The sequence below is a fragment of the Mesocricetus auratus genome, unplaced genomic scaffold, assembly GCF_017639785.1.
Source record: "Mesocricetus auratus isolate SY011 unplaced genomic scaffold, BCM_Maur_2.0 Super-Scaffold_4256, whole genome shotgun sequence".
NCBI classification, from domain to species: domain Eukaryota; kingdom Metazoa; phylum Chordata; class Mammalia; order Rodentia; family Cricetidae; genus Mesocricetus; species Mesocricetus auratus.
This window is the reverse complement of record NW_024429182.1, coordinates 21,038,091-21,050,128: the sequence shown is the minus strand read 5'-3', so window position 1 is coordinate 21,050,128 and position 12,038 is coordinate 21,038,091. Positions and strand designations below refer to the sequence as shown.

General features: G+C 44.2%; 1 protein-coding gene across 50 annotated transcripts in view; it reads right to left on the bottom strand.

The window, feature by feature from the left end:
- Sorbs1 (sorbin and SH3 domain containing 1) overlaps nucleotides 1-12,038 on the bottom strand; it is a 224,215-nt gene that overhangs the window by 158,779 nt on the left and 53,398 nt on the right. For all 50 annotated transcript variants that reach the window (XM_040744733.1, XM_040744762.1, XM_040744828.1 and 47 more), the window contains exon 2: nucleotides 3,821-3,907. The gene's annotated coding sequence lies outside the window, so the exon portion shown is untranslated. The remainder of the gene's footprint in view (nucleotides 1-3,820; nucleotides 3,908-12,038) is intronic.

The window sequence follows — 12,038 nt, the reverse complement described above, 5'->3', positions numbered from 1 at the left end:
CCCTCTGCAAGAAGAGTACATTTTCTTAACTACTGAGACACCCCTCCCGCTCCTCTCCATAGAATTTTATCACATCTTTCTGTGAGAACTAGCTAATTTTCAGACATGTTTTACACTCAGTGGGGCTTCAGTTTATCACTCTTGGATAATATAATCGTGGGGTGAAAGAAACCTGAAGTGTATGAGCAGTGAATTAAAGTCAGCCACAAAAACAGCTGGTCAAAACTCCAGCCCATATAAAGAACAATGCAATTTACAGGTTATTGGCAAGGAATGTTGGTCTTGCTTGCTTGCCAACCAAAGGCAGTCATGTGCCGAGTATGCAAATGCAGCTTATAAACTCTCTCAGCAGGCCAGATTTTAAATTGTGCAAATCTAGAATGAATTTTCTTGATTTAGAGAAATCACAATGTTTTAACTTTTTATATAAGGTGAGGTTGTTATGAGTTTCATATCTTTATCTCATTTGCACAGTTCCTAGTTACGCCAAGTGGAATCATACCATATTTCTTTCATGTATCCTTTGTTTATTCTTTTAAAATTTCATTACACTTCCTTAGTACACATATGCACATGCACATGTGTATGCACGTGTCACAGTGTAAGTAGACAGAGGACAACTGGAGGGGAATTGGTTCTCTCCTCCCACCATGTGGGTCCTGAAAACTGATCTCCGGTTGTCAAGCTTGGCACCAAGTGCCTTGACACTCTGAACCATCTCACTAACCCTTGATTTACTTCTTGGGTTTTTATCCAGGAAATCCACCCTTTGTCTTTTTTTTTTTTCCTCTGTCAAAATCCTAACATCTTCTTTCTCTCTCTAAATGGTCTCATCCAGTTTTAGCTTTAAATACTGTCTAGATTAGATGAGTCTCACAGATACTATTTCCAGCCTCGGGGAACCTTATATCTCTATGAGAATGATAAATGGGCATCTCAAAAACTAATAAGGCTCAAACAAAACGTTTTTCTGAGGGTTGTATAGTCCAGACTGGCCTCAAACCCACTATGCAGCTGAATTTATGTCCTTTTACCTCCACCCCGAATGCTGGGATTAAGTTTCCGTGGAGCTGAGGAATCAAATCCAGAGTTTTGTGCATGTCAGCTAAGCACTCTATCAACAGAACTACACCACCAACCTTGAAACCAAATCTTTAGGGTCCCTCTTTGTTCTCCATCTCAGTAAATAGTGACGTCATTTACCCAGTCAAAAATTGCAGCTTAGCTTTGACTCTTCTCTTGGTTCATATCCCACACTGAACTGCAGACTCCTATCTTTCAAAATCATAATCTGAACCTGACCACTTAACTAGCATCACTGTGTGGTCCAGGCCACACCTCTACCCCTAGCCTGACAACTGAGGAGGTCTGAAGCTAGTAATAGCTGAGCAGTGGCAACTTCCTCTGAGCATGCGCATTTGTAACTTCCCCTTGAGTAAATCGGGAGCCTGCAGAGGAGTCCAGAGACTGATGACGCCATGACATCAGATAGCCTCAGCCAATGAAGGAGAGACAACACTGCATTCCAGATGACTCCACCACCTAGGTCCTGGGAGGGGGTATAAAGGTCTGCCTAACCCTGCAATAAACACGAGTCTGTTCTGCCACTGGCCGCCCAGAGTCTGTGACGTTGACTCTATGAAGGCCATCATACCTCCACCTCCAGGGTGTGCTAGGGAGAGGTAAGTGACAAAGGTCTCCCAAAAGTTACCCTATGAGACCTCTTGCCCTCATTTCTATTTTCAGGATCCCAAAGAATGATTTTAAAGTACAAGAGCACATCAGACTTCTCCAGTAAAACGCCAACTCTTTATCATAGCCCGTACACAAGTTCAGCCACACTGGCCGCCGTCCTGCTGCTCCACCACCACACCAAGTGCAACCATTCCTATTTGAGCACTGAACACAAGAAGGTTCTACTTCTTGCAGTTGCTATGGAGGCAGGACATTTGCCTGCTACGATGAACAAGTTTCTCCCAAAGAACACTGTGGAGCATGAAACAATTTAATCACAAATAAACATGAAGGTAATTGTGAAATACTATTATTTCACAATATTAGTGGAATACTAATAATAATATTAGTGGAATACAATCTATTTACCTTGGAAAAAGACAAACAACAACCCCCCCCCCAAAAATAAACCAGAGCTATACGAAGGAAAAATTAGTTGCTTCTAATTGAGTCTCACTGGGTATACAAACCACACTTAAGGGCAGGCCCCATGCCCATCAGTAGATGGCCAGTCCAAAGGGAACTCAATGATATTTTTGGAAGGTTTTTGTCATTTGCTTATAAATATAGTTTTCAACTTTGAGTCTTTATAGGATTTCTGTGTGTGTGAATGTGTTTGTCTCTACATCTGTTTATCTTTCTGGTGCTTTTCCTCTGGCTCTTTTTTGTTGCTGATGTTCCTATTCTGGCTTGATTTTTTTGTTGTTGTTGCTTTATTATTTCTTAGATGCCTGATTGTTTTCTAATGGTGTGGTAAGGTTTTGGGTGAGTGGGGAAGACCTGGAAGAAGTTGGAAGAGGGGAAACTATCATAAGAACATATTGTGTGGAAAAAATATATTCAATTAAAAAAGGAAAGAAAAGAGCATTAAAAAAAGAAAATATAGCCAAGTGTGGTGGTGCATGCCTTTAATCCCAATACCCAGGAGTCAGAGGCAGGTGGATCTGTATAATTTGCAGGCCAGCCTGATATACAGATCAAGTTCCAGGACAGCTAGTGCTATTGCACAGAAAAACCTGACTCGAAAAACCAAAACAGGAAAGAAAACATATAGTGAAAATAAAACAGAGTCAGACTGGTAGTAATAATTTAGAAAGAAAAGAAAACGCAAATATCTTAAAGAACCACCCTGGGGGTCTCAGAGAACGAGTATTTAAAACCCACATTACCAACCTGTACACACGTGAGGGCACTGTCTAGTTATCTCATTTTAATGTGCTAGTTAACTCAGACACAACAGACTTTAGAGCCCTGTGGGTCTAGCAGGGGAAGGTGGACATGAACATCACAATGCAAAGGCAGGAAGGCCTCAACCCAGCCCAGGACTGCAGTGATCTGGGCACAGCAGCTATTTCTTCCAACATCTGGGTAGCTTAAAAAAGACACTTAAAGGAATAAGGTGTGTGAGAAAGAAGAGAGCTACAAGGCATCTCAAAACCCCACCGTATTACAGTGTAACTGCCCAACACCTCACTGTCTTTAAAGTATTGTCACAAAAATTATCTCCTTCAGTCTTCAAAGCAAGCAGTCCTGCAGTGTAAACAAAAAAGGATAAACTTTCCTGTTTGGAACCCCCAGAAACCACACAATTATTTTGGATTCTAATGTAAAAGTGGAAGAACCTAGATATGCCTAAACTCAGCTGTGGAGGTTTGGGTGAGAATATACCCCATAGGTTCCAATATTCAAATACTTGGTCCCCAGTTGGTGACATGTGTGAACAGGGTTAGGAAGTATGGCCTTGCCACAGGAAGCATGTCACTGCTGGCAGGCTTTGAAGTTTCCTGCTCTGTTTCCTGCTACTTATGGTTAGGGATGGGAGTTCTTAGTCGTTCCTGCAACCATGTCTGCCATCTGCTGCCACAATTCTTTGCCATGATGTCCTCTTATTCCTCTTGAAGTATAAGCCCAAATGATCCCTCCCTTCTAGAAGTTGCTTTGGTCATGGTGTTTTATCATAGCACCACACCACCTATAGCCTTTCTTCTATGGAGAAGAGATGAACATCGTTATCTGCAAATCACAGTGCATAGTCAATACGTCTCTTCACCGCAAGAGGAGGAGAAAAGCACAAACACTTACTCACCAGTGGTTTAAGGTGGTAGGAAGACACATTGGTCCTGGAGCTCTGGGCAGAGAGAGGCTTGCAGATTCTTTCAATGGATGCCAATTCCTAAAGCAACACATAAAACACCATGAGTAAACCACAGGAGGCCTTACCCCTGGAGGCTCATCTCAACCCGACTCATCTCAACAGGCACCCCACGCAGATCCAAAGCCCTTCCGCTTCTCATCCAGCCTAAATCTCTGGCTCAGCCCCATTTCCCACAATAGACTTCAGTTCACACATGGAAATGGCTCCCACAACAGTGACAGGATCTCGACACAAGAAGCTCCAGAGATCATCTGCAACAGGGTCACAAGCTGAAAGCAAGAGACCATTTAACCTGCAGAGACACAACACTGCACCTGCTACTCCGAGCCTGAAATTAAAATTCAGGAATGTCACATAAAAGCTCAGACCTCTTACTTAGGCCTGCAAGGTGGCTAAGTGCACAGAAGTCCGTGCCACACAAGCCTGGGAAACTAAGTTCAATCCCCAGAACCCACTGTGGAAGGAGAGAACTCACTCAAAAGTTGTTCACTGGCCTCCGTGCCTGTATACTCAGACACACATGCACACACACACAACAGTAATAACTTAAGATGATGATGATGATGACGACTACGGTGAATCTCACACTTTTGGCCTCCTTTCAAAGCCAAGCAGATCAGAAGAACACAGCCGGCATTCCTGTCAGACAGTGACGATCTGGTAGTGAATGGCAGTCACCCCTCACAAGCAAGCTTGCCTGCTCTGAATACCAACCCCAGCAGTCTGTGTTCTCTCTATACAGAGAACTGCAGTCTGTGTTTTCTCTACAGAGAACCGCTGCTTTCAACCACCTTCATTTACCTCTGCTTCTATAGAGAACCTGGATCAATTCCCAGCACCACATGACAACTTACAACCATCTGTAGCTGCAGTTCCAGGGGATCAGAGGCCCTCACCTGGACTTAAGGTGCATTGAACGCATGTGGTGCACATAAACAAACGAAAGCAAAACACTCAGAAACATACATCTTTAAAGAGGAAAACCCATGTACAGAGCCTTGGGTTCTAGCTGCAGCAGATTCACAAAAACAGAACAGAAAACATGATTATGTATAGACACCAGCACTGTAATGCATTAACAGCATTCAGCTTAAGATGGTGAGAGCTATTTATATCAGTTCTCTCAAAGAATGTATTGATTTGCTCACTGAGCTGTCTTACATGCCACACAGCACGAGGTGACAGAGATACAAAGTCAGCACAGCCCTTAAGTTGTTCTGAGAAAAGGCAGGTCTGGGCACTAAACAGGCATGCTCAGGTGATACAGGAGCACTGAACAGAAGCATCTAGTCAGCAGAGGCACCTAGCACAGGGGACTGAGCAAAACCCAAAGCTTGGGTGGGAGAGAAGCAGAAGAGGTGCGGATCCCAGCCCATGGGACGAAGAAGGCAAAGGCAAGGACATTTGAACAGTCATCTATTTTAGCTCTGTCCAGGTCTCTTATTACCTTGTAGATCTTAAACACCACCATCACCAACACACACACACACACACACACACACACACACACACACACACACACCACAGAAAAGCAAACAAAAACCAAACCCTTGCCTTACATAATTAACTCAGCATCTGTAGGGAGTGTACTGTATGTACACCATCATCTATATACACATCTCACCAAATGTCCACATGAAGAATATCACCAACCCAGCCCTGTCCCCTGGCAACACCTATTCAGGAGCTCCTAAGTTCTGTCCCCTAGCAATACCTATTCAGGAGCTCGTAAGGAACAGCTCAAAACCCTCCCACGGGCGATTATAGCACGCAGCTGGAGATGGGTATACTTTACCAGGAGTGCAGAAGCTCCAGGACAGTCTCTTCAAGGTCACTAATTCAGCATCCTCCAGGAAAGCACCAAGAGTTCTGCCTGGAGATTTACTCATTCTTAGTATATCCATCTAATCTCTATTCCATCATGACACCCACTGCTCAACCCCATTAAGTAAATGACAGAATGCCAGCAGCAAGAATGGCATCTGGGCAAATGAGGCCAGCCTCCCTCTTTATAGTGGCATATACCCAGTCCGCATGTTTCCAGATGAAACTCGGGCAGCCTAGTCCCAGCAGCAGATCTGCATCTCTACATGCCCCTGCACCTACCCCTTCCAGCAGGACGAAGAATCTGCATCTCTCTAGCCATCAAATGGCCTTCGAGGAACTGATTGAGGACATAAGCACTCTGACCAGGTCCCTCCTGCCCATCAAGGGCAAGCACTGCAGATGAGTGCAACGTGTGGAAATCTGCCAAGCCAGCTGAGCACTTCTCAGTGCAGATTTCCACTTCGTGGTCACGTAATGGCCTGAGCCATCCCAAACCAAAAATGGCAAAGTAAATGTATGTGCCACAAAGATGACAGATTAGAGCAAGCTGCTTTCCTGAATGGACCAGACTGGCCGGATCTCTTCCTGACATCACTAGGTGCTAGCAGGTGACCACAGAAAGCCAGCATCAGAGAAATCCAGGGCTCGTCAAGGTCAACCTTCTTGAACAAGAGGCCAAGCAATGAGCCTTACTATCCTCCAACAAAACAAAGAGACACTCCCAGAATCCCAAGAAATCCACAGCTAGCCAAGGTCAACCTTCTTGAACAAGAGGCCAAGCAACAAGACTCACTATCCTCCAACAAAACAAGGAGACACTCCCAGAACCCCACTACAACCTAAATGTCCTCCACTTGAGTCAGAAATCAAGTTTAGAAGGGTGGCAAGGAGTTTAGGGAAAGCAAAGGAACTTGCCCTCCTTTTGGTAGCCCTCAATTTTAAATGATTCATTCATTTTCCTGTAGTTCTAACATACCCTGGCCTAAAACAAGACACTTCCTAGTCCAGTGCTTGAAAAGACAAGGCCGCTTTTGTTTCAGGCCCTATCAGACACTCTGGGGCCTCTCCTCCCTCATCTGTATCCCCTTCTCTACTCTATCCAAGCCCACAGTACCAGCTGCTATAAACCATCTCAGCCACCCTCATTCCTAACAAACGTCAGCCCATCAGCCAACCCATCCTGGATGACAGAAGTCCTCATGCCCAGTGTCTGCAGAAGCCTATGCACACCTGCTCCACAACACAGACTACTTCTATTTTTACATAGCATTTTCTCCAACCCCAGTTGGACAAGGATTCGTACAATTCTGCTTCACCTTCTTATTGGTGCTGTTTGCTGTTTTCAAGTTTCAAGTTTGACCACAGGTCAAATCCCAATATAGTACCTAAAAACTCTGGTTTCTGACAAAATACACCCCAAATTTCATGCCACTCAGCCAGACTTGGCTGCTCTCTCTTTGTTCTTCTTCTTCTTCTTCTTCTTCTTCTTTTAAGATTTATTTATTATGTACACAGTGTTCTGCCTGCATATATCCCTGCACCCCAGAAGAGGGCACCAGATCTCATTACAGATGGTTGTAAGCCACCATGTGGTCGCTGGGAATTGAACTCAGGACCTCTGGAAGAGCAGCCAATGCTCTTAACCTCTGAGCCATCACTCCAGCCCTCTCTTTGTTCTTAATACAAGGCCGGAGTTGCTTCCCGAGCTCACAGCAAACTTCTCTCTCCTACCAGCAACAAATGCAGAGTCCAAGAGAGAAAATCTGCAACCAGCCTTATGACCAACCAACTTGGGAAGGACACAGAGTACTTCACCCTCCTAGTTTGTCTCCACATCACACTGCATTGGTTTTTCTATTTAAGACCACTTTACAACTTGAAACATTAAGCCCTCTGTAACCTTGAAAAGGATTGCCCGGATCACAGGGACTGTCCCCAGTGCCTACACTCTCAGGGACAGAACTCCACTGAAGCTTTCCCACGCTAGTGTGGCTCTCTCCACTCTGGTCTCAGTGCCAGCCCATCCTCTCCCCCCTTCCGCACCCATAGGCAGAGGAAGTGGGTCTTTGGGAGCTTTTCTTAAACTCTCCCACCCACTCCACAAATTTGGTAGGAGGAAGAATGAATGTTTTCAAGTTCTCTGAATGACCCAATACTCTTAAAGTACAACAGAATTAGCTTGAAACTAGCACACACACACACACACACACACACACACACACAAAATTTAGCTTCCTTTGAAAAATAAATTAGAAAAGCACGCCTACTTTAAATGACTCAGAGTGACTTTGTGCTGTTTCTTCTACTTGAATATGCACTTTGTTTCCCAAAAGTGATGGTTCCCTCCCTGCTCCCCATCCTAAGATGGTGTGTACAGGACCAGGCTTCCTTCCACAGATACCTATTCTGTCCAATTTGGGGCCCTTAAGAACATTTCAGCAAAGCCGAGCATACTCTATAAATGGCCAAAGGCCACCCTCTCAACACACTGTAATGCCACTTGCATTTATGATTTCTCCTGCATTAAAAATAAAATAAATAACAAGCTCTTTCCCTATCTCAGCATTGAGAGCTCAGAGGAAACATTACCTCTTGACCAAGGTCAGTTCTGACTCCCGAACCTTACTCTCACCAGCAAAGGTTCCTTTCCAGAAGAGCCTGCCATGGTCCATCATATTTATCTCCTTCAAAGGAGCAAGGCCCTTGTCTAACATGTTCATTCCTATAACCTCAGGACCACAACTGTTCCTGGCACACAACATGTGCTCAATTCAATATGAGGCAGCCAAGTAGGCAAGTGGGTGGAAGAGGGCTGAGGGCTCTCTGAAGATGTTCCATGACTCACTGTAGTCTCTGGGATGAATCTCCTGATGCCTCTAACCGTGATCCTTCAATTCTGTCACTACTGAGATTCTGGCTTCAATGTCTACCTCTGCTGTATACCCTAACTGCTCAGACTCAAGCTCCCATGGAGACTTGATTATCAAATTGGGATTTTCCTGTTCTGCCTCCGTTCAGCCATATACCATTTGGGGACTTCAGATATTCACTGCAGTATCTGAGCTGGCTCAAACTCACACCTGGAGCCACACCTTCATGCCCCACATTACCCCCTCTCACGGCCAATGATCTTACGGAGTGGTGCTATGGAATCCCATTCTTGAGTCTAAGCCTCCTTCCGCCAGCTCATTAGCTATTAGCTTCCTTCAAACCCTCTAGCTCCCTCCACATGGTCTGGACCCAGTGTTCTTCCCCACTATACTACTATGTCAACATCCAAAAATTACCTTTCATATATCTGTTTTCCTAATTGAGTGTCCACTAATGGTCAGCACTCAATTTTACAGGACCCTGTGGGCTCTGAGGCTGGCATAGAGTAGGTGACCTGAACACACTGTTTTCTGCTTTACAATTCCATAGCCATAGTGACTCCTTGAAGAAACTCAACACGATTAAGGAAGGTATCCTGTTGCCAAGAATATTTGTTCAAACCTCCCCAAAAGAAGTCATGACATGATCATCATACTGAGCACCAAATGGGGAGAGGCAGAGAGCTATGGCACAAAGGGGTGAGAACCAACAGCCTTTCCTCCACCATACAATTGTAGAAATGTCATTTTCCCTCTCTGATTTCAAATCTCTTCCTTGCCGAGATGAAAACATCCAGTCAGAAACAAAAATACATATATTATATGATTCTGTTTACAAAGTGTGGAGAGCAGACGAGCCCATGGAGACACAAAGTAGATTACTGGATGCCCAAGGATGGGGTAGAGAGGAACGGAGAGGAATGCTGATGGAGAAGCTTCATTGGGAGCAATGATTGTACAACTTGACAAATATGCTAGAATATGCTGAACTGCCTACTTGGAAATGGTTAAATAGTAAGTTATATGGAGCATGGATTTTATCTGACTAAAAAAGAAAAAAACAGCTAGACTAGAATAGAGGTTAAAATTAGAGACTCATCAGGCCTGGGGCATGTTCTGTGGACCTCAACTGGGTTTTCAGCTCATTGGCACAAACAACTTAAAAGTCAAATGCGTGCATGCACACACTGTGTGTGTGTGTGTGTGTGTGTGTGTGTGTGTGTGTGTGTGTGTGTGTGTACATTTTCCTAGTAGAATCTAACACAGCCTACCAAGCAAGCTTGGCACTCACTATGCAGTCCAAGCTACATTTGAACTCTTCATCCCCCTGCTTCTAATGCTCATGTGCTGGGACTACAGGAATATGCCTGGTTCCCAAACATTTGTATTGTATTGTAGCTGTTATTATACAAATAGTGCACATAATAAAACTGTGCAGGACAACACACACACATATAAATGAGCGCAAATAAACCCCAGTGGAAAGGGGTCTATAATAAAGTCTACATAACAATGTGTATACATATCCAAAATATTACCACTTGAAGAAATGGTAATCTGCCACTTCCTATCAACCTGTAATTATTTCTTTTTTTAATTATTAAGCCAAAGATTTTATAATTTTATAGGGTGGCTTCTCCTTAAAAATAACAAGATGTGTGGTAAGGCTGAGCCTCAAGGGCCACATAGGTATGCAGCTGGATAGTAGCCATTTCTAGACAGCCGAAGTGGTTTATGGTCATCTGTCCAACACCAAGGCATGCATGCATTGGTTTTTCTCTTAAAGAGAACTAGTTCTTTTATCAACAGGAAAAAGAAAAACCAAGAATGTCTTATATCCATCCCCACCCCCAAAGAAGACAACCACACCATTTTTGTGAAAACGAAGAACATTCCACCCATTTTGATCTTAGTCTTCCTCCCAAGCTATCTGTTTGGCCTCTGTGGTATTTGAGACTTCAAACCCTTAAGCTGTGGCCCTGTAGGACCAATTTTCTTGGGCTGTCAACACGTTTCAAACAAACCACCAAAGAACACATCTTAAGTACACAGTATCCTGTTCTCCCGAAATATTTTGGTTTCGTGGCCTTGCCTTTCCTGGCAGTCTCCTCTACCATTAATATGTATTCTCAAGTAGATAAATAAGAAACTGTTTAGCAGGGGAGGGAAAGGGCCCTTGGGGTGCCCATTCCCTGCCCTTCCTACTACACCCCCATTCCCCTCAATGATGGTGAGTGGAACTCAAGAACCCCTGGAAAGGGGGTAGGGCATCATCACAGAGAAGCCAATTAAACTGCCCAATGAATGTCTAAGTACAGCCAGTCCAAATTAGGCTATACAGAGGAGCACTTGGAATTCCAGCCTGATGAAGGAATTCCAATATCCCCTTCAGATGACAGACACATAGACTGCCTGGCACTGACCCATACTGAGGTATTTGTAAATCTGTCATCTGGAAAATTGTGACCCCCCTTCCCTGCCACCTAGGTAGTCAGATAAGACACATCTCTCTAATCAAGAGATGTTAGAGCCATACTGTTTTTTAGAGAAACTACTAGCTCACATGACTACAGAGGTGAAACACAGCTAATATGACTTCATGTAGGCCTAGCTAATATATATACATTGAACATGAAGGCTCAACATTAGTATATATATATGAAATACATCTCACTGATTTTCTTGGTTTTTTTTTTCATTTTTGTTTTTGTTTTTTGAGATGAGGTTTCTCTGTGTAGCCCTGGCTGTCCTGGAACTCTCTCTCTGTAGACCAAGCTAGCCTCAAACCCACAGTGTCCACCTGCATCTGCCTAGTGCTAGGATTAAAGGTGTCAGCCACCACCTCCCAGTCCCAACTATGTGATTCTAAGCAAGGCACCCATCTCCCAGGTAGTTAACTGTCTCCCAAAGTGAGCGTAATATAGCGTCCTCTACCATGGACTTGGGTTTGAAGTAAAGCAAGTAAGAGAAGATAGCTGACAGCACACACCACGTCCCTTCTCACACATCCATCCTTCTTTCTTTCCTACTTTCTTAAGGAGACAAAATTTGATAGCTTAGTCATCACCCAGCTCTGTACAGCAACATCAAAAGACCCAGTGGTTCTCCAACAAGGCACACAGATAGCATCTGCACCACACACAAACAGATCAGAGCATCCTGATGCTTTGACAGGAACTGGGACCAGGGTTATTAGGAGTGCCTTGGGCTTCTCTGGCCAACAGTCAGGCTGGACAGTCTGCTCAAGGGAAATGTGGCCTGGGGAAAGGGAAGGAACTCTTCACATGCCTATCCTCAGCAGAAGACTGCCAAGGTCTTTTAAACCTAGGTAGGAAATAACTATCTGCTCTGGATATTGTTTCAAATGAAAGACATGATCTGGTACTTCCTGTCTTAACACAAGTCGTTAAGGTGACCAAACAGTATGGACACGAGGTTGAGTATATTGCAAA